We start from the raw sequence: 23,657 nt of genomic DNA, 5'->3' as shown, positions 1-23,657 counted from the left end.
AGGCGCATTTCGCGGTGTTGTGACAGTCACGCTGGGCAGTTAAGCGGGGTTAGGTGCGTCTCTCATGTGCACCCTGTTCTATTCTGGCAAGCATTCGAACATCTCTCTCGGTGCTGGACCTTACCATTGCTATGCGTCATGGCGTATGGGACCAGCATTAGTGCACCTTGGAGTTTTGTGACGTGAGTATAACACTCAAAGAATTCTAACTCTATACACGAAAATAGATCCAACTTTCACCAGCAGCGGTGTGGGAGCGATGCCTCACGCTGACTTGCGTCTGGCAGTGGCTCGCGGCGGCGGCAAAGGCTGCCGCGGGGCCGGCAGCAGTGTCCGGTGTCGAGTGGTGGGACGTTCTTTATTAGCAATCTTTTGTTTATGCTATATTCCGTCGATTTCACCGACCAATATGATGCTGCGAATTAAGGAAAACTACTCCATACATCTGAATAATACCAATTTAATTAATTTGCATAAATTTGTTACATCAATGTGGTGTTAGGAGTACAGTAGTTAATGGGAGGGAGTGCGCGAGTGCGTGATATGGAGCAGAACAGCAAGTTATGTGCAGAACACTAGGTTAATTTGCGAAATTGTTATGTGAATTGCAGTACAAAGGTTTAATGGGGCGTGTGGCAAAGATGAATGCGCCAGAAATGGCGTTCAAAACCATGTGAAATTCGAAACATGTACCAGAAAATAGTGGGAGGACATAACTAATTACTTAATTTGGTATCAATGGCGGTAGAATATATTAGAATGGGAGTGACATGGAAAACCACTTAACAGAACAATAGGTTAAGTGTCAACAAATGCCCAAAAATTAGGTTATTACACCCAGAGTACAGTGCCAAATATTAGGTTATACATCATGTATGCTGCATGTAATTACTTCTTACAAGACTTACATGTTTCCAGACAGCAGGGAATGTTGAGCAAGAGAAATCCAACTCCCACAAAGTGATTTTTTTTTATATGTAAATAAACAGTCTACCCTTGAATTTACTGTTATGAGGTCCTTCATCTCCACCAATTACATATATTCCATACAATGCCTTGAATCCCCTAAATTGTTTAAATATACAATAGTCCACACAATGTCTAAATTGTTTAAACATTATTCCATACACTACAATCGAATACCCTCCAAATGATGGATCAAATAAGTATTTTTCCCACCAATTCCTAGGAAGAGTTTGTGGTCATATCACTCAGGTTAGTGGAGGTGCCCTTTTTTCCCCATCATTTTCATAGTTTAGCAGAGGTTGCATTGTCCTAATGGAATTTGAACTTCCCGCCATAGAGGGCATGGCACTTTCCCACAAGAGAGGTTAATTAATTGATCAATTTAATTAAGTAATCAATGTGACCTAAATTATGTTCCACCCTTTTCTTGGGTCAGTACAGGTTGCATTGTCCTTATAGAATTTGAACTTCCCGCCAGGGGGGCGTGGCGGAGGGGCAGGGAACTTTCCCACCAGAGAGGTTAACTGATTGATCAACTCAATTAAGTGGTCAACCAAATAAATAAGAGTGAGAGGGGCTATTCCAATAACTCAGACCTGAAAGTGTATCTGTAGCAGTGATGGGGGCAGGGGAGTTGGAGGGGATGGGGGATAAATAGTTTAGGTGCAGTGACATGGAAAACCACTTAACAGGACAATAGGTTAAGTACCTGTCAGTCAAAGGAGAACAATAGGTTCGCCTCTGAGTGCATACCTACTCTGATGTAGGCAATCCACACTAACACAGTGGCTCCTTCCTGAGGGTGGATGGGAGTGGGAGAGGTTGGGGGACAATAGGTTAAGTACAGTGACATAGAAAAGAACTTAGCAGAACAATAGGTTAAGTACCTGTCAATCAAAGGAGAACAATAGGTTGACATGGGAAACCAATTAACATAACAGTAGGTTGGCATGGAAAAGCACTTAACAGAACAATAGGTTTGCCCCTGAGTGCATACCTGCCCATGATGTAGGTAACCCACAAGATGGCTCAGAAACAAATGCTTTTATTTAATAGCCACAACCGGTTTTGGTCATTAATGTACATCTTCAGATGACTAACGTTTCCAGTTACATACAAGTCTTCAGCAGAAACATGGCCGCCAGTTCTAGCACTGCAGAAGGATATTTGAATATTTTGTGTCACTTTTATGTTTCTTTTCTGGTAAAAAGTGCTAATGTGCCGCATTTCTTTAGATAAAAGGTGAAACAGTTATATACATTTAGATATGCTCCAGCGAATGGCTCTTCGTCTTGCCAAGGTCCCCGATACCCTTCTAGGACGTTACACAAGCTGTTGCATGGTAAGTAGCAAATTTATTGTAAACAACTCGCTGTGACACGTTACACACATTTAAAAATATTCATTATGTCAGTCCGAGCTTAACATATGTGCTTTAGACTCGATGTTTTTATTTACAAAGCAAATAGCATCTATAATGCAAAGATATCGTTCATTTGTTATTGAACAAAAATCTACACTATTTTTGGGCTAGTGGGGCTCACGAATGTTTCGTACCCACCTTCACTTTTTGACGTTTTATTCCAAAGAAACCTACGTCGTTGATTTCGACCTCTTTGGCCTGGATGTCTTTCTGGCATTACAACAGCAGTTTCAACGCGCAGTTGTCCGTGGTGTGTTGTCAGTGAAACAGTGCGTGGGACTGAGAGTGTATCAGAGAGGAGCATAAGTTAACTGTGTTTGTACACGCACTGTTCAAAACGTCACACATCGTACCCGAATCCGAAACTCCGTACCAGTTGCAGCCTAGGGGAAAAAAGAGAAAGATGGTTTATATGGCTCTGAGCACTATCGGACTTCTGAGGTCATCAGTCGCCTAGAACTTAGAACTAATTAAACCTAACTAACCTAAGGACATCACACACATCCATGCCCGAGACAGGATTCGAACCTGCGACCGTAGCGGTCGCTCGGCTCCAGACTGCAGCGCCTAGAACCGCACGGTCACTGCGGCCGGCCGGGGCAACAAAAATTCGATCTCGGAAACCATTCTAAATACGGCATATGCCCATATGTGTCATTTCGCTTCAAATTATCGTTCCTTTAATATCTGTGAATACTGACCATTCCCCCTGGGACACCCCCTTTATGAAATGATTTGCAGCGCTGTGCCATTGGTCATTAGACGGGATCTCTTCAGTCAAAATCATGTAAATCCGATCGTACATTTACGTTCCTGTCTCACAAAAGTTTATCAAAATAGGGAGGACGCTTTTAAAATGTTGCACCACGAAAGAATATTGAAAATTAGATTGTAATTGAAGCAACTAATGAGGAGATACTGAATCGAATAAAGGAAAATTGAGCTTTATGGAACAATTTGACTAAAAGTAGGGACTGGGTGATGCTACACATCCTGAGACATCAACGAATAGTCAATTTGCTAAAGAAAATAAGTACTACTACTACTACTACTACGTGATCAGGCCCAGTGGACCGCACGCATCTACAAGTTTCCTCCTCCACTGTATTCTGTCCATTGCTGCTATCCGTCATTCGTCCACATCTATTGACATTTGTTTTAAATCTTCATGGAGTCCATCCCTCCAACGCTTCTTGGGTCTCCCTGGCGGTCTCTTTCCTGTAGGTGTGAAATCCAGGAGCTTCCGAGGCCATCTGTGATCCTCCGTCCGGGCCACATGGCCGGCTGTTTTCCATTCTCCTGGTAGTTCTTCTTTGGTCCATATTGCCTGTATCAGTCGGTGTATTTTTTCTGCAAGTTTCTCTCCTTCTGCCAGGATTCGTTTGGCTTTGACAGCTCCTGCTATGTTGGGCTGCTGGTATAGTTCCTCGAGCTCTTGATTGTATCTGATCCTCCAATCCCCTTGTATCTGCATCCGGAACCGGACCGAAGATCTTCCGAAGCACTTTTCTCTCAAAGACAAGGAGCTTATGGAAGTCCTGTTTCGGATACTCCATGTCTCACAGCCATATAGAACAACAGGCTGGATCAGGGTTTTGTACAGTCGAATCTTGAACTGTCTGGAGAGAGATTTGGACCGAAGCACTTGTGCTAGGCTGTGGTAAGATCGGTTTCCTGCTTGTATTCTGGCATTGATCTCTGCTTCACATGACGAGTTCTCAGTGAAAAGTGCCCTAGGTATTTGAATTCTTGCACTCTCTTGTAGGAATGGTCCCCAACCTGCAGTGATTGTAGATGATCAGCAGTCTGACAATGACCACGCGTCATAACGAAGTACTCTGTCTTAGCTTCGTTTATGTTTAGCCCAAATTTGCTGGCAGCCTCCTTTAGTGCTTTGGTCATTTGCTCCAACTTCTCTTCCGACCTAGAGAGTAAACAGATGTCGTCTGCATAGGCTAATTATGCCAGTCTCTTTCCTCCGATTTCAATCCCTTCGTTCTCTTGGAAGGTCTCGCGTATGATCTTCTCGAGGGCAAAGTTGAACAGGAATAGGGGACAACCCATCTCCTAGCCTGAGTCCTGTCACAATTTCAAATTCCTCAGTTACGCGATTTCCCATCTTCACCTTTGCATGTGTCTCGTTCAGACAGATCTTTATCATATTGATGAGTTTCTTTGCTATGCCAAACTCCCTTAAACAGTTGAGCAGGCTCTTGCGATGCATGCAATCATAGGCCTTCTTAAAATCAACGAATAAAATATGCAAATCTTTACCATATTCACCCAGTTTCTCAGTGAGCTGCCGCAGACTGAAGATGTGATCTACTGTTGACCGTCCTGGCCGGAAACCTCCCTGGTACTCCCCAATCACCGATTCTACCACTGGCTGAATTCTATGTACGAGGCAATTGGACAGGATCTTATAGCAGACGTTAAGCAGGGCGATTCCTCGATAGTTGTCACATTTCAGTTTGTCGCCCTTCTTATGTATTGGACAAATAAGAGCTGTTTTCCATTCTCCTGGTAGTTCTTCTTTGGTCCATATTGCCTGTATCAGTCGGTGTATTTTTTCTGCAAGTTTCTCTCCTCCTGCCAGGATCATTTCAGCCTGTATTCCATCTTGACCTGGACTCTTATTCTGTTTAAGGTGTCTGATTCTGGTTTTTATCTCATCCAAGGTAGGTGGGGGATAGTCTGCATCGGGTGTAATTGGGTACTGGAAATCAAACTGCAGTTCGGGTTCATCATAATTTAGCAGCTGTCGAAAGTACTCTTTCCAACTCTCAGCTATGTCCCTATCGTTCGTCAGGATCTTATCACAGGAGTCTTTGACAAATTTCTGCTTGGCCTGGTGACCTCTGCAGAGGTACTTCACCCTCAGAAACATTTCCCTCGTCTTTTGTCCTCTGAAGTCTGTTTCTGCTTCAGTGATCATATTCCTTATGTATTTCCTCTTTGCTCTTCTCAGAATTGCTTGTTTAGTCTTTCGGACCTCCTCAAATTTTGCTTTGGCCTGTGCCAGATTTGTCCCCTTCAGCCATTTGTTCCTGGCTAAGTGGGGAAGCAAAAAATTGTGGTGAGGAACTAAGGTTTAACTACATCAAACGTGTTTAAATGGACGTTATACAGAGATGAGGCGGCTTGCACAGGATAGGAAAGCGTGGAGAGCTCCATTAAACCAGTGCTATATATATATATATATATATAGAGAGAGAGAGAGAGAGAGAGAGAGAGATAATAGCGGAACTTAAGCTGTGGGGACGGGTAATAAGCCGTGCTTAGGTAGCTCAGTCGGTAGGTCTCGGTCCTGCACGCAGTTTGAATCTGCCAGGAAGTTCCGTATAAGCGTAAACTCCGCTGCAGAGTGAAAAATTCATTCAGTTAATTATATCTATTTGTATTATTGATCTACAGCCATATTCACTGTTGTAGGTCGCTGCTATATACTACACAGTGTAACAAAGGGGTACAGACAAACTTCCAGGACACACTCCACGTGCAAAGGTTAATTCCTTCGAATTTTCTGTGTGAAAACTCAGTTATCAACGTTCTACATCTTTATTCATCACGTTTACATATTTATTTCTCAACACAGTTACCCTCATGACGAACACATTTCTCCCAACGAGAGAAACGTTCCTTGTTACTGTCATTGTAGAATGTTTGACTTTGTTGACAGAGCCATAACCTCACCTTTCATTGCAACGCTTCGTCCTTGTCCATATGAAGTCGTCGATGGTTTTCTTTAAGTTTTTGAAACAGATGAAAATCGGATGCGGCTACGTCAGGACCGTATGGAGGGTGATCGATGACAGTGAATCCAAGGCGTCGGATTTTTGCTGACGTTGCAGCGCTGGTGTGTGGTCTGGCATTCCCATGCTAAAGGAGGGGTTGCTCAATGTGTGAACGAATTCCTCGAATTCAAAACTTGATTACAGCACTTTGTTTCTCAGGTACCGATATAGTTCGTTACGTACCGCCATGTCAACCGCTACAATGAGGAGCCCTCTAGCGGCAGAGGGCTGCAAATACGTAGACATGAAGAAAAGGGATGTAGAATGTTAATTACGTTTGTTTTACTTAAAGGGTTTTGAGAGTTTTCAAATAAAAAATTCTGAGGCATTAGTTTTCAGCATACCCTAGTATGTTATGGGAAAGCGCTCAAAAACGCTCATTTTCTACACCTTTTAACAGTGCATTTATCATAGGAACACTCAGGAAAGAGTTTACAGCAGAATGGAAAGACGAAGCTGGCCACTGAGAAGACCGGTTTGATTTACGAACGAGTGTAAGAACACATGAAGCAAAACCGACCCAATGATTCGTCTCGAAGATAGATTCAAGATTATTATAGCATTTGTAGCTTCAGAGAATGATTTTGACAGAGTGGACTGAAACATACATCAGAAATTCTTAAGGTAGCAGGGAAAGTCGAATGAGATGAAAGAGAAGGAGTTTTTGAGAAGGGATTGAGATTGGACTGTCGCTTCTCCACAGTGCTATTCAGCCTGTACATTAAAGCTCTTGTCTAATACTGAGTATTTCTTATAATCCGTCTCTAATAGTTTCGAAATCATAATGGCATTAAGTTAAGCACCTCCCTTTCTCGTTTCTCGTTCGTTGTAAGAAAATGCTTGAGTTTCTTTAATTGTAAACCAACATAATTTCGTTACTAAACTCTCTGTTATTTTCCATTACGTTCTTCTCAGAATTTGAAATTTAGTCACAGTAATTTGTCCTGGATCATAAAACTACAGTCACAAATTCTCTGAACTTTCCTTGTGAGCTGTACGGCATAACTTCAGCACGGTTATTGCTCTTGCAACCAGAGGGAACTCAGTGTTGCTTCCATTCCCCACAGATCTGTCATAGTTGACTTATTTGTAGGACCGTACTAATTGTTTAATCGCTGATTTCTGTTGAAGAGGAATGATGTCAAAAACTCCCTGGCAGATTAAAACTGTATGTTGGACCGGGACTGGAAGTCGGGACCTTTGCCTTTTGTGGGCATGTGGTAGACAAATGTCTCGAATTGGGGTCTCGATTCGGCACAGTTTTAATCTGCCAGCAAGTTTCAGATTAGCGCATACTCCGCCGCAGAGGGAAAATTTCATTCTGAAAGAATGATGTCGAAGATAAAAGGACTAAAAACAGTTGAGCAAAAAGTAAGTTCTGCAGAAGTAGATCGCCGTCCTAGAAGGATGAGCCGTGACTGGTCACGTAGCAGAGTGAGTATCGCGGTGCAGGAAGAGATCACCCATCGCCCATAACAAGGGTTGGTCTGCCAGCCGGCCAGCTTTAAGCAGGAGTCCCCGCCTGGCTCTCGGCCAAATTAATCACTTCTTGCTCCAGACTCCATGCAGCTGATTACGTCGGAGTGGGCCACTGCGGGAAGCGGCTAATCACAGGTGCCGCTGCGCACCAAACAAGACATACAACATTTGGTTAAATCTAATTAGTCGACTGAAATACATATTTCTAACTGAAACTGATTATTCGATGCCATGAGCATACATAATATCGCTTTTACTTCTGATATCACGCAACCCTATATTATTCACTTCGTGCAAACAAAATTTATGCATCACAGAAAGATATCTTCCTTCTAAATTTTGAGCACGTTAAACACGTTCACATTGATTCGTGACATTCCCAAGGAGTAAGCAGTCATTTTGCTTTCCAGCTCTCTCTCTCACGATTCAGATGAATGTATTAGAGGGACCGGAAAGTAATGTCGTTTTTTATACTAAATTTTCTAAATAAATTGTTACCAAGTTTTTATTTTTAATCAATGATGTAACTACCCCAATTATCAACAACATTTTGCCATCTAGTGTGCAGATTTTCAGTGCCAGATCGATAAAAAGATTATTTTTGGAGCTAAATATCTCGGAATGCCATTTTGGACAACACCCCATTTACAATTTTTTTTTTTTCGCATAGAAAATGTTGTAGCGATCGGAATAAATGGAAATACGATGCCACAATATGGGCTGTTTGTGATGTGTGGGGTGATACCTCCTAAGCAAATTCATTCAATTTTTCGGTTGTTCGTCTTGCACAGTGTGATCTTGCATTATCCTGTTGCAGAATAATACCTTTTCTGTTGATAATCGCTGGGTACTTTTCAATTAAACATAGTGTTACCCAATCAGTTGCTCAGGTTTCAGCACTTCAAAATGAATGACCCCGAGAGTACTCCAGTGAAAGCAGAAAAGTGCCATTTTGGGGTATAAACCTGACTTAGCTGCACTTCATGGCTATTCATTTGAAGAGAACCACTGCCTTTGGCATTTTCGGTTATCATAGAGGACCCATGTGTCATCTCCATTGAGCAAGCGATCAAAAATCGCTTCTCTATTGTGCCTCTGAAGCAATAATTTCCATGTGATGGATCGGTTAGCTTTGTTTGTCCTTACCATTCTGCTTCAAATGTTCTTGGTTAAGAGGGTTTCATATTTCCCGATTGTCTGTAACGGATTTACTTTCACTTCCGTCGTTGACATGCTATTGTTCAAATGTGTGTGAATTCCGAAGGGACCTAACTGCTGAGGTCATCGGTTCCTAGACTTACACACTACTTAAACTACCTCATGCTAAGAACAACACACACACCTATGCCCGAGGGAGGACTCGAACCTCCGGCGGAAGGAGCTGCGCAGTCCGTGACATGGCGCCTCAAACCGCGCGGCCACTCTGCTATTGTCTGGAGTTGTTGGTCTTCCTTATCGATACGTGTCGTAAAGATAAAGTTACCGGATTTGATCTTAGAAAATCACCTTTGATATTTACGGACGTCTAATGCACTTGGATAAACATCGCAAACGTTTTCAATAGCAACTGTTGCGTTACTACCATTGCAAAAACTTAAAAAACATACGATGCCGGATATGTACCTCCCCTGGTATTTGGTTGTCCATTTCAGCACAAATGGCAAAAAATTTAAGATTTAATTATTTTAGATTAAACAAATCACTCTAACCTGTAAAAGTCTTTGGTGCGACCATGAAGCACACTATGTCCTAATAAATAATAAACGAATATCGATATGCGCAGAAACGATATTAGTTTCTGGTCCTTCTCATATAAGACGTACAGCCATTCCAGTAACCTTTCTGATGTCAGTATTCACTTTCCGAAGACTAGCTGTAGCACCCCGAATAACTTTTTATCCAGTGAAAAAATAAAGAAATGTATTAAGAAAACGTTGTTTAGCTAACAGGTGGACGTTAACCAACATGAATACCTTTCGTGTAACTTCGTTCGTTACGAAGATATGAACAGCAGCACATCTTTTTTAAAATAGTATCCTATATTATTTTACTCGGTAATCCGCTTCCTCTCCTCAAGACGAGATCAGAAACGTATCACGTGAACATGACGACATTAAAATTGTAACATAAAACTGACTGAGATTCTCCTGTGTTAGCATACCGTGCGTGTTAACGTAACTCTTCCACTTGCTGAAAGTGACAGTAAACAAGTGAAAACATAAAGAAACTGCGCACCGATGGTTCAGCCAGCCATCTTCAATTGTATGTTTTGCGTGAGTACAATGTGTATTAACGAAGAGAAGGTAGAAATGGTACTCGTCTATGGAGAATATACGTTGGCAGAACAATAACTGCAATAATTTTTGTGTACAATACGGGTACATATACAGTAATCTAGTACTCTCAAGTGACAAGTTGCGTACAGTAAAGACAGTAGTTGATCAAAAACAGATTCATCATTACTTCACTTTTTTGTGGTTGAAAGGAGGCGTAATGCTACTCAGGCTGGGATATCCTACAGAGATAGATATCCTGACAAGATTCCACCTTCCCGACATATGTTTTCTGTTCTTGCTGTGACACTCCAGGGAACGGGAAGTTTGAACCCAGGCCAACTCTATCGTAGTAAAACTCGCACAGACGAAGCCGCCAAATTCTACGTTCTCGCCTGTATTGCAATGAATCTACACGTGAGCACACGATAGCTTGAATAGGAGACTGAGATTCCTAAAACCAGTGTACATCAAATTCTAACATGTCACCAGTTCCATCCTTATCAGTTGCACCAAGAATTCTATGGGAATGATTTCCACGATCTTGTACAATTCTGTCAGTAGGCACAGCGGCAAATCCTCCTCAACCATAATTTGTTCTCAAATATTCTTTCTACCGATGAATGTTCCTTCACAAAAAACAGACAAATACCAATAAATTTTGGATTATTGGCCTAATGAAAACCACTATGGCTTAAACAGATGGAACTTCAGTGTCAATTGAGAGTTACTGTCTGGTGCGGTATGTTTAGTACTACAATTATTGGCCCTTATTTCATCAACGGTAAACTAAAACACAAGGCTCACACCAACTTTCTCACACGAATTCTTGCTTAAGTTCCGCTAAATACCAGAATAGTTGTGTGGTACTAACACAATTGATATCCAGCACATAACGCTTCGCGTGCACGTCTTGTTCTGAATCCAAGGTACCCTGATATTCATCTACAGAACGGCAAGTTAAATTGTTGTGGACTGACAAGACAGCCAGTCCACAGTGACGGGTAACCGAAAGGCACGCGCTTAAACTCACGCAGGCTGGCGTGAGGTCTGAAACAGGATACGTAATGAATGCTATAAAGAAAAGTACGTAGCTGCTGGAATACTTAACTTTAATCCATCATTTGTATACATCGTTCTTGACGGTACGGTATAAATAATAGCAACTGTTAATGGCGCCTTGCTAGGTCGTAGCCATTGACTTAGCTGAAGGCTATTCTAACTATCTTCTCTGCAAATAAACGAGGCTTCGTCAGTGTTGCATCGCTAGCTAAGTCGTCCGTACAACTGGGGCGAGTGCTAGTAAGTCTCTCGAGACCTGCCGTGTGGTGGCGCTCGGTCTGCGATCACTGACAGTGGCGACACGCGGGTCCGACATGTACTAATGGACGCGGCCGATTTAAAGCTATCACCTAGCAAGTGTGGTGTCTGGCGGTGACACCACAGAAATGTTTATCTTTTTCTGTGTTTTACTCATACTATATTTATTTAACTTCGTGCATGCTTTTCTGTTTAAGAGGCTTATCTCGCGTTTTTGTAAGTGCAAGTTTATTCAATCTGTAGCTCAGTAGCTACGCATTTGTTTCGTTTTGAAAGCAAACGTCTGTTCCTATAGCGAACCAGTCAGTCAGGCTCCAGCTGTCGACTGATATAAGTCCACAGAGCAGTAAGTTAAGTGTTTGTCGTTTTCTGTGTTTTCTTCGTACAATATTTATTAAATTTCGTGCGTGTTTTTCTGTTTAAGGCTATTAATCTCGCGTTTTTGTAGGTGGAAATTAATTCACTCTGTAGCTCAGTAGTTGCTCACTGAAAAGTCAGCTACATAGCTCATTAACGCGTCAGCATCCTTCAGTGACACAACAGGAGGGTAGAAAGTTGCACATCTAAGATTCTGTCTGTTTTTATAATTTACTTCTTCAATTAGTCTTGCTAAGATGGTTAGGATGTTTGCATGCTGTGTGCGGATGCAGGAGGAGCTGGCCACAATTCGCAAACAGCTGAGTGCGCTTTTGGCTGTGGTCAGTCACATTCAGCCTGCTGCCTCGGGTTGTAGAGGTGGCGGAGAATCTGGCACGTCGCATTGGACACCTAAGGTTTCGCTGGTTCTGTTCCGAAGCACCTCTTAGTGCACCCGACGCGGCGGATCCGCCCTCACAACACGGTGAGTGTCGTGTGATAATGCGTTCCCATCGCTCGATTCGGAGGGCCAATGTGGAGACTGGCCGCCTGGTCTCACACATTCACCCTATGAGTGGAGAGGTGGCCGCTCCTTCATCAGGATCCGAGCAGACATATGGGGAGAAGGGTTAATTGGTTATCGGGACGTTACGCGCGTTATGGAGTACCTTAGGCAGATAGCGTTCAGGGCTGGAAAGAAAGCTAATGTGTGCTCGGTATATCTACCGGTTGGCCTCATCCGTGATATGGAGACGACCTGGCCTGCGGATACAGAGCGTGCAGGGTGTGTCGTATGCAAATTATGACTCGCGTCGGCACCAAGGGCGCCTATCGCATCGTTTCTGAGGTCATCCTCAATTCAAACAGGCGGCTGGCGGAGGTGGTGAAGACTGCTAGCCTCGTGCGTGGGGTGCAAGCAGAGCTCAACATTTGTAGCATCGTTCCCAGACGAGATCGGGGTCCTTTGGTTTGGTGCCGAGTGGAGGATCTCAGCCAAATGCTTCGTCGACTCTGTAACGGTCCTGGCTGCAGATTTCTAGACCTGCGTTGTCGTGTGAGAATATTTAGGACGCCCTTGATAGATCAGGGGTGCACGACACAAAGGAAGCAGCTACTCGGGTAGAAGAGTACTTGTGCAGTGCTCATGGGTTTTTTTTGGGCTAGACGGTAGTTTGAGGTGCTCTGATGAACACTCACCAGTCGATACGCAGCAAGAGAATTCAGACAGCATTCAGAATTAAGACATTTCGACCCTCAAAAATTTATCAGTAAACTGTCGAAATATTTGCAATAAAGTTCCCGTATTTACTGTCCTCGAGGAAAGTTCTCACGGTGAAATTATTTTTGGGACCGAGAGCTGGCTGAAACCTCCCGGCGGAGGTACGAGTCCTCCCTCGGGCATGGGTGTGTGTGTTTGTCCTTAGGATAATTTAGGTTAAGTAGTGTGTAAGCTTAGGGACTGATGACCTTAGCAGTTAAGTCCCATAAGATTTCACACCCAATTGAACATTTTTTTTTTTTTTTTTTTTTCTTGGCTGAAACCCGAGGTGGAAAGCTCTAACATATTTATCGAGTAATGGAACGTACATCGAAAAGACAGAGTATAGGGCATAGATGGGGAAGTGTTCATCGCAGTTGAGAAAAATATTATCTCTTTTGAGACCGAAGTTGAGTGTGACAGTGAAGTTGTCTGGTCGGGGATAACAGGTGTAGGTGAAACCAAGTTAATTGCTGGTTGTTTTTACCAGCCAACCGATTCCGCTGTGCGAGTTCTAGAGCCGTTCAAAAAAAGTCTAAGGTCAGTAGCGCGTAAATACCCAGAACATGCAATACTAGTTGGAGACGACTTTAACCTACCGAGTATAGACTGGGATGTCTAGGGATTCATTGCAGAGGTACAGACACCGTCATGCGAAATACTTTTCAACGCATTTCCTGAAAACTGTCTTGAGCAGTTAGCTCGGCAGCCCACACGCAATTGATATATTTTAGACCTGGTAGCTACAAATAGGCCGGACCATGTAGACAATGTCACTACAGAAACGGGGATTACCAATGGTGATCTCATTATAGCAACTATGATTACGAAAGTTAATAAATCAGTCAAGAGGACTAGGACAGTGCTTCTGCTAGACGGAGCAGATAATCAGTTGTTAGCATCTTTCTTAGACAGTGAATTGACATTAATTATTTCTAGTAAGATGGACACAGAAGAACTGTGGGCAAAGTTTAAACACTTTGTAAATCGTGGCCTGGAGAGTTATGTGCCTAGGTAGTGCATAAAGGTTGGAAAAGATCCATCATGGTTTAATAACGAAATTCGGAAGATGATGGGGAAGCAGGGGCTGTTGGACTCTCGGTTCGAGAGAGAAAGCAAAAATAACAACAAGCGAAGGTTAGCAGAGATTCGAGCGTTTGTGAAAAGATCTATGCCCGAAGCATACAACAACTAGAACCGGCACACCGTAGCATAGGATATGGCAGAGAGCCAGGGAGAATTCCGGTCGTATATAAAATCGCTAAGCGGGTCTAATGCTTAAATTCAGTTCCTTGTTGACAAGTCTGGTGTGGCAGTTGATAATACCAAAACGAGAACCCAGATTTTAAATTTCACGTTCAAGAAATCGTTCTGACACGAGAATCGTGCAAACTTACCATCATTTGACCATCAGACAGACTGCCATATGGACGACAGAGTAACGAGTATCCCTTGTGTAGAGAAGCATCTGAAAGATTTGAAAGCAAATAATTACCATATCCAGATGGAATACCAATTCGGTTTTACAAAGAGTACTCTACGCCTTTGACCCATTTACCTCGCCTGCATTTATCTTGTATCTCCCGCGCAGCACAAAGTCCCAATTGACTGAAAAAAAGCGCAGGTGACTCAAGTATATAAAAAGGGTAAAAGAACGGACCAGCAAAATTACAGACCAATTTCCTTAGTTGCGATTTGCTGCAGGATCCTTGAACATATTTTCAATTCGAATAAATTAAAGTTTCTTGAGACTGAGCAGCTTATGCCCACGAACCAGCATGGTCTTAGAAAGCATCGCTCGTGCGAAACTCAGCTTGCCCTTCTCTCACACGATATACTGCGAACTATGGATGGAGGGTAATAGGCAGATTTCATATGTCTGTATTTCCGGAAAGCATTTAACATGTCCCACTGCAGGCTTTTAACGAAGGTACGAGCACATGGAAATAGTTCACAAACATGAGAGTGGCTTGAAGACTTGTTAAGTAATAGAACCCCGTAAGTTGTGCTCGACGGTGAGAGGTCATCGAAGACAATGGTATCGTCACGTGTGCCCCAGGGCAGTGTGACAGGACCGCTGATGTTACACAAATGATTTGGGGGACAAGGTGGACAGCAATCCGTTGATACTTGCTAATGATGCTGTGATGTACGGTAAGGTGTCGAAGTTGAGTGACTGTAGGAAGATAGAAGACGACTTCGACAATATTTCTTGTTGGTATGGTGTATGGCAGCAAGCACTAAATGCGAAAAAATGTAAGTTAATACAGATGCGTAGGAAGAACAAACCTGCAATGTTCGGATACAGCGTTACTAGTGTCCTGCTTGACACAGTCAAGTCGGTTAACTATCTTGGGGTAATGTTGCGAAGCGATAGAAATAGAACGAGCATGTGAGAACCGTGTTAGGGAAGGCGAATGGTCGATTTCGATTTATTGGGAGAATTTTAGGAGAGGGGGCTCACCTGTAAAGGAGACCGCATACAGGACGCTGGTGCGACCTATTCTTGACTAATGCTCGAGTGTTTGGGATCCGTGCCAGGTAGGATTGAAGGCAAACATCGAAGGAATCCAGAGATGAGCTGCTAGATTTGTTACCTGCAGGTTCGAACAACAATTAAGTGTTACGGAAATGCTTCGGGAACTTAAAAGGGAATAATCCATGTTGGGAAGGCGACTTTCTTTTCGAGAAACACTATTGAGAAAATTTAGAGAACCAGCATTTGAAGCTGACTGCCGAACGATCCTACTGCGCCAGCATACACTGCGCTTGAGGACCACAAAGATACGAGAAACTGGGGCTCATACGGAGGCATATAGTCGTTTTTCCCTCGCTCAGTTTTCGAGAGGAACAGGAAGTAAAATGGCTAGTGGTGATACAGGGTGCCCTCTGTCATGCACCGTACGGTGGCTTACGGAGTAACTGTGTATTTGTAGCTGTAGATCGATTTTCCATGGAGGAACAGAGGACTCGACTTCTCGGTCTGCTGACTTAACTCCTTTCGACTGTCTTCTTTGAGTATGCATAAAAGCCGGCCGCGGTGGGCTAGCGGTTTGCCGGCACGGTAAAGCAGCATGTTCGGTCAGAGAGTTAGCTGCCCTCGGTAATAAAAAAAAACTGAGTTAATGCATCAACGACCAAATGAAGCGGGTGCCTTGCGACGTCCGCCACGAGCGGATACAACGAACGAAAACGAACAAAATCAGATTTAAAAAAAGCGGTTCTAGGTGCTTCAGCCCGGAACCGAGCGACTGCTACGGTCGCAGGTTCGAATCCTGTCTCGGGCATGGATGTGTGTGATGTCCTTAGGTTAGTTAGGTTTAAGTAGTAGTAAGGTCTAAGGGACTGATGACCTCAGATGTTTAGTCCCATAGTGCTCAGAGCCATTTGAACCATTTTAGTATGCGTAAAAGACATTTTCTCGCGGTATACCAGCAACTCCAGAGAACAGCAGAAAAGAAGTTCTCATTTAATCATCACTCTCAGTTTGACATTTTTAATTATGTGACGTCTTCCGGCCAGCCTGGATCGTCTTTAGATCTGAAACAAAGTAAAACTAAACATTACCGTATAATATTTTACAGTAAGTAGGAAAGATTTGTACATAAATGTAGAATTTTCCTGAGTAGTTTCGTCAGCATACCGTCTTGCCTATTGAGAACGTCATATAATAATACTGTGTTTTGCACTGCTGTCAGTGTTTTAGATTTGAATCTGGTATACGTATTGGTGAGGAGAGGAGAGGGGGAAAGGAGGAAGAGGAAGCAGGGGAAAATGGAGCGAGGGTGATTGGAAGAGGAGAAAGAAGCACCGAAGGGGAGTGGTGGGGATGTCATTACTTTAAAAAGAGTCTGTTTTACGCTAAAATCACAAAAAAGGATAATTAAGAAAACATTATCGTTAAAATATTAGTAGTGTAGAACAATGAGTGTGTACACTGTGAACAGTATAAACTAGTAAAATTATAAAATGGAGCAACAGAGAACAGGATGCGATAGTTACGGTTAATTGCATTTGTTTCTACTTGGTGGCGTTGCAAGGAGCGATCCTGTTCCCTGTAGCTTCAGTTGCTACACATAATTTCACTTTTATAATGTATTGTTTTATATTTTTCATGGTTTTATACTTTCATTCTTTTAAATTTCTTAATATTTAATGACAATTCAGTTCTAGGTACTCTATATAATTGTGCTTCTAAAGTTTTAATATCTTTATGTCTTTTACTATTTATACATCGATTGTTCTATATTTTTAATATTTCAACGATAATTTTTATAACATTTAATTTCTATACTTTCAGAGCATGACACTTATGATTTTATACTGTCAGTGTTTCTCACTTTTTTATGCTTTAAGACACTAACCAAATTTTAATTACTTTATTTCCACTTGTATAATTTACTATTTTGTATCATTTACGGTTTTACACATCCATTGGTCGACAGCCTTGATATTTGAACCAATTTTTTGTACATAATTGACTTTTTACAGTTTTAGTTGAAGACCCTTTCTTGGTAAACTCGTAACATACTCAGCATTCATGACCGCCCCTCCTCCCCACCCTCTACTTTTCCCGCTCTCAGTTCCTTCGCTCGATTTTATAGTTTTACTATTTCATAACTGATGCAATTTACGCACTCGTTATTCTATACTATTAACATTTTAACGAGAACTTTTACATTATTCTATTTTCCCTGAATCAATTTTTCCCATGTCACTATTCCCCCCTTTTACCCTCTGCTATCCCCTACCTGTACCAGACACCAATTTAAAACACTGATGACAGTTGCAAAACAGAGTACTCTGATGTCAGTTCTGACGCAGAGAAGACGAGTTGCTGACGCAACTAACTAGCTAAATTCTATATTCATGTAGAATTATTTTGCACTTACTGTAAAATATTACAGGTACAATTTTAATTTTGAATTGTTTTAGATCTGAAGATGATCCAGAGTGTTCTAAATACGTCATGTAGTTAAAAATGTGTAGCTGAGACAAGAATAAATGAGAATTCTTTGAAGTAGCACTATAGTTGCTGATTCTCTCGTGATGAATATATCGACTGTAGTAAGAACAGGTGGAAACATCGCAGTAGTTTGTAATTCACTTCAGTTGGCAACAATGGAAAAGCGACAAACTCTGTCAGCCAACGCTTCGACCAGCGTACCACTATCTATAGACAACACTTTGGGCACCTATAAATATATTGCCACTTTTTAAGGGCGAAATGAATTACAGTACTACACAATGTAATTAAAATTGCTCGTTTCAGCTGCTTACTAAGTTTATTGTTGTGTCTATTATTACTCGTATGTTATTGAATGGGCCCTGAGAAGAGGAAATGGATTAAGGAATTAAGGAACAAAAAACAAAAGACATACTGATGTTCATATCTTTGAAACGCAGAAGGATACTAGAAATACAATTACATGAGTAGAGTCCCTCTTGTTACACTTTTTTTTATTTTACTCCTGAACAAAAAATTATTTGGTGTGGTCACGATAAATAGAGCATCCTGTAGATCTGTCCACGACTGGTTGACGACAAAGTGGAAAATCGGGAAAGCAAGCCACATCCTATTCACAAAATTGATTTTCTCGTGTTCCTCTGCAGAGTGCGAAATATCGCAGCTGCAAATCGTCCAGATCATTTTGTCCTCACCACTGGCAGCACTTCACCAGTGGGTGACACTGGGAACAGCAGCCTCTTCGCTCGCCGCCACTGTCGAAACTTTGACACACATTATTGGTCTTAGTAATCCATACAACATTTCTTTCGTAACTTCTTCCCTCACTTCTCATTATACGCCAGTTTCTCACCAAGTTATTGTCTATTTTATTTCCAATGTTTTCCATGTATTTAGGCTTTTATAATTATAGCTTGGAACGTCATGTAGACTTTTTGTTTTCGTTTCTTTTCCAAGTAAATATGGGTTTTGGACTGTACGTTTTGTAAGCCACTAATTATTTCCTTTGTTTGTTTTTTTTTAACTTAAGTTTGCTTCAACACCTCTGTGCTATTATCAGCGAGCTGCTGTGGCAAAATATATCACAGCTTCGATTGGTTTTCAGTGCTATTATTTGAGATCAAAAAACAGAAAAAGCTCCTATTCTGTTATGATCACTCACCATCGAATTAGTTACTTATGACTGAGTGTTGTATGCAGTAAATTATCCTGCTACATGTCAATTTCTTAAATCTAAGTCGTAAAAGATTCTCGTGAAGATGTACAAACACATCAAACACGAAAAACTATTTTTAGGAATCTATCAATAACATTAAAAACAAATCAAATATATAGCACAGTTTTCCACAGAAATAAACTGAGTTCCACTAATGGTGTTACATAAATGCGAAATATGTCTCGGTAAGAAACGAAACAAGTCAAAAGACAATATTTTTCTCTTAAAATTACGGGGTGCAGTTCATTACCTCGTTCCATCGAGCAGAAACGTACTTAAATCAATTGTTCCCCAAACATTCACTATCTATAGCGTGGTCAGAAACAGCCAGAAAAGCTGTTAAGTGTGTTGCAGGATAGATTGTGATGAGAAATAATTGTAAAAAAAAAAAGTTCAATACGTTGTGCCATTTCCGACTTAATTAGCATTGAAGTTAGCGAGTCAAACAGTTTCGCGCGCAAATTCAAGATGCCCGCCAGTGACAGTGTCTCTAAACGTGTCCTTCGTTTGATTCTCTAAATCAGAACAAGAGAGCGATGCAATAATATCTGGACATGGGAGCAATACAAAAATATTTGGACATGGGATGGCAGTAAGGATGGAACCAGAACCGAATACTGAGCAGTCTCGGGAGCTATCATCTACGCTATAGGAAGAAATGACAAACATTGTATCTGGCGGCGCACTTCAAGTTACGTGCGCAACGGCCTGATTGGATAATTTCATTTCTTGGTATCTCGGAAACGGCGCAACGTATCCAATTTCTTTGTAACATTTATTTCTCAGCACATCTTCCCTGAAAAAACTTTACAAGCTGCCGGCCGCTACGGTCGCAGGCCGCTACGGTTGCAGGTTCGAATCCTGCCTCGGGCATTGATGTGTGTGATGTCATTAGGTTAGTAAGATTTAAGCAGTTCTAAGTTCTAGGGGACTGATGACCTGAGATGTTTAAGTCCCACAGTGCTCAGAGCCATTTGAACCATTTGAACTTTACAAGCTTGTTTCTGACGACTCTATATATTTGAGTGGAATTTTTAGACAATGATATAGTTACATTTTAACTTCGTACACTTAATTAAATATGGTTTTACATTCAGGAACTATGTATCACCTCTGATTATCTAAACAGTGTTCAGAGTTTGGTGAGCTACACTAGCATTTGATACATCAAACGATTAAAAGGGTTATTTCTTCATCAATGATTATCTCTGAAATGAAATGGCAATTTCACAGTTTCAGAAGTAACTTAAATGTTTTTACATTGCAAACTGGCTGCTGCAGATTTTTTTACAAAGTATGAGTCAGCCAAACCATTTTCCTATATTATCTATTGAATTTTCGTGTGATTAGCTTTCGTTTCGAGTGTTTATTTTGTATTGGTTTTTAACACACTTCTAACGCTACATTTACCACACAAGCAACAGCGCAGAATTGCTGCCACTAACTACGCTGTACCATGAATTACAACAAATGGCAACCAGAATGGGAAGCTATTAAAATGAGGTCACAGTATACAATTCAATCAACACGTATACTATTAGTAAGTACTACTGAAGCAGTCCATCCAGCGACGACTAAACAAAAAAAATTCAGTTTTTAGAGAATGGATGAAAAGAATAATCAATGGCCTGCCATTCTAACATTATCGTCGTGGAAGTACATGAGAAGGGTACCTGTCAAGTGCGTTCGAAGACGTTTGCTCGTGTACAGGCATAATCGAATGGCTGTACATGTTTTAAAACGTTAGTCGCTACCAATACACCACCAGGCAATTACGAAAGAGTAGTAACGTAATGTAAAGCACTGAGGAAATGGAGTATTGAGGGGTGAGAAATTCTGTTGAACTGCGTTATTTTGTGTACTACGGAACGCTTACGTACAGAAACAAATCCACCAGAATCAGTTGCCGGCAACGGTATGACACTTTGCTTTTTATTTAAGAGTTCCTTCGCTACAACAAAGGCGCAGAACAATTTTTTCTCTCAGCTGAGAGTATTTCCTGCGGTCCACTGGGAGTCCTTTCTTCCACACTGCAGTTATCCGCTTCCACATGAGTAATGACTGTTGCGTGGTTTCATTTTGGTTAAATTCTCTCGTGATATTTCAGTACTTCCGCGGCTTTTATCGTCGTTTTCATCCGGATCACAAAATGTCAGTGCGCGTCAGAAAATAGTCCCTCTCTTGACGGGGAATGGTAAACACGCCGTATTACATAGGCCTGCTTTTAGTACACTAAGTCTACTAAAGGGGCCCATTATCCCACCACTTAAATTGTTATAATAAGAAACCTCAATGCTTTACTCCCAAAACAAGCATTTGCAAAATTTCTCGGAAGCAGGTCATAATACACATAAAGAAAAATAACATTTAATGAATTAGCTACACAGCAGTGATATACGATACCTTTGTTTGCACATCGCCTCTTCGTGAAGTCTCGTCGTAAACAAAGCACTGCGGAAGCGTATATACAATAAGGAGAGAAGTAACACAGCTTACTACTATGCCTAATGAAAAAGAATTAAGAAAATTTCCTGTGTATACCAACTCAGCGTATGACGCCTATTCATAACATCAGTGGGCTGCACAAAATGTAATACAAACTTTCCCTAGAAAATTCATGGCGGTGTCAGCTATTATGTTATTGTTATGCTACGTATACTCTAAGACAAAAAATCAACTCACCGCGAAGAAATTAGCTCATTGGGACGGAAATCGATATATGTGATGTACGTGTATAGGCAAACAAATGACTACAATTTCAGAAAAAAAATGAATGGTTTATTCAATGGAGAGAGCTTCACTAATTGAGCAAGTCAATAACGCGTTGGTCCACCTCAGGTCCACATACAAGCATTTATTCGGCTTGAATTTGATTGATCGAGCTATCGCATGTCCTCCTGACGTATACTGCACCACATTCTGTCCAATTGGCGTGTTAAATCGACAAAATCCCAAGATGGTGGTAGTGCCCTGCCCATTATGCTCCAAACATTTTCAGTTGGGGAGAGATCCGGCAATCCTGCTGCCGAAGGTAAGGTTTGGCAAGCATGAAGAAAAGCAGTATGAACTCTCGCAGTGAGAGGCAGGCATTATGTCGCTGAATTCTGTGCCCAATATGGCTTCCCTGGAAGGACAACGAATCGGGACATAGAATACAGTCCACGTACCGCTGCGCTTACCGCGGGTGACAACAAAAGGCCTCTGCTATGAAAAGAAACGGCACCTCAGATCATCGCTCCCGGTTATCGAGTCATATGACGGGCGACAGTCAAGCTGACATCCCACCGCTGTCCGGAGCGTTCCCAGACACGTCTTCGGACTGGAACCTCACCGACTGGAGTAGAATTGACTTCAGTGTCGCGCCCGAACGGGTCCTAGCGGCTCCGACCCGCCGCGGGTCCGAGTGATGTCATATGGCGCAAGAGCCTGGCGCACGTTTGAAATTATCGGTTTCGAGTCCCTACAAGAGTTACGCTTACGCCTTTGCTTTAGCGGGCACGGAGCCGCAAGGAGCTGCCCAACTTGCCTTACGCGCATTCCTCACTCCGGCCACTCTGCAATGTTCCAGACGCTGCCATTACATATGTATAAGCAGAACACCGTGGCGGTCCCAGCAGTCAGTGATTTTAACTCTTGATGACGATGATGGAGACAGCTATCGAGAGCTCGTGTGTTTTATTCGAACTGACGCCGACTGCAAATCGAGAAGATTTTATAGAAGCATGCCACCGTGAAAGACTCCGAGGAAACATAAATTGTTCAAAATGGTTCAAATGGCTCTGAGCACTATGGGACTTAACATCTGAGGTCATTAGTCCCCTAGATCTTAGAACTACTTAAACCTAACTAACCTAAGGACATCACACACATCCATGCCTGAGGCAGGATTCCAACCTGCGACCGTAGCAGCACCGCGGTTACGGACTTAAGCGCCTAGAACCGCTCGGTCACAGCGGCCGGCTAGCGGACGGTAAATAGAGATATGTGTCATGTGTGGATCAACATTGTCTTTTGGAAAAAAGGAAATATAATACAGTCCCATGACAGGTAACACGTAAGGATACTGGAAGTCGGTGAAGTGCCATTGTGCCGTTAGAGTACCCTGAATCACTAATAGCTGTGACCTGAAGTCATACCCGATGACGCGCCTCTATATGACGCCAGGAGAAACACCTCTGTGCCTTTCCAAAAGATTGGAAGATTAGGATATCTTCCCAGGTCGCTGCCACACTCACCGACGATGGTCATCTGGGGTAGTGCAGAACCGCGATTCATCGTTGAAAGCAGTGCGATCCTGTTCATCAGTCACGCAACCACTTCAAACGCAGCCATTCCTGTTGTGGCGTTAACGGTAGCCTAGGCATGCGAACGTAATTCCTTTGTCCAGCTACTGCTGTCTTCCGACCAATGCTGCGGGGTGACACAGAATGTTGCAGGCAGCTCATTGGTTGTTTTCGGATGGCAGGCGCAGTGTGGACGGGTTATGATATCCTTGGTATACCAGTACAGAAAACTGGAATAGAGCTATACATAAACATCAAAAAATGGTTCAAATGGCTCTAATTACTACGGGACTTCACACCTGAGGTCATCAGTCCCCTAGAC

Source organism: Schistocerca piceifrons, chromosome X (genome assembly GCF_021461385.2).
Source record: "Schistocerca piceifrons isolate TAMUIC-IGC-003096 chromosome X, iqSchPice1.1, whole genome shotgun sequence".
In the NCBI taxonomy this organism is placed as follows: domain Eukaryota; kingdom Metazoa; phylum Arthropoda; class Insecta; order Orthoptera; family Acrididae; genus Schistocerca; species Schistocerca piceifrons.
This window is presented reverse-complemented; position numbering follows the sequence as displayed.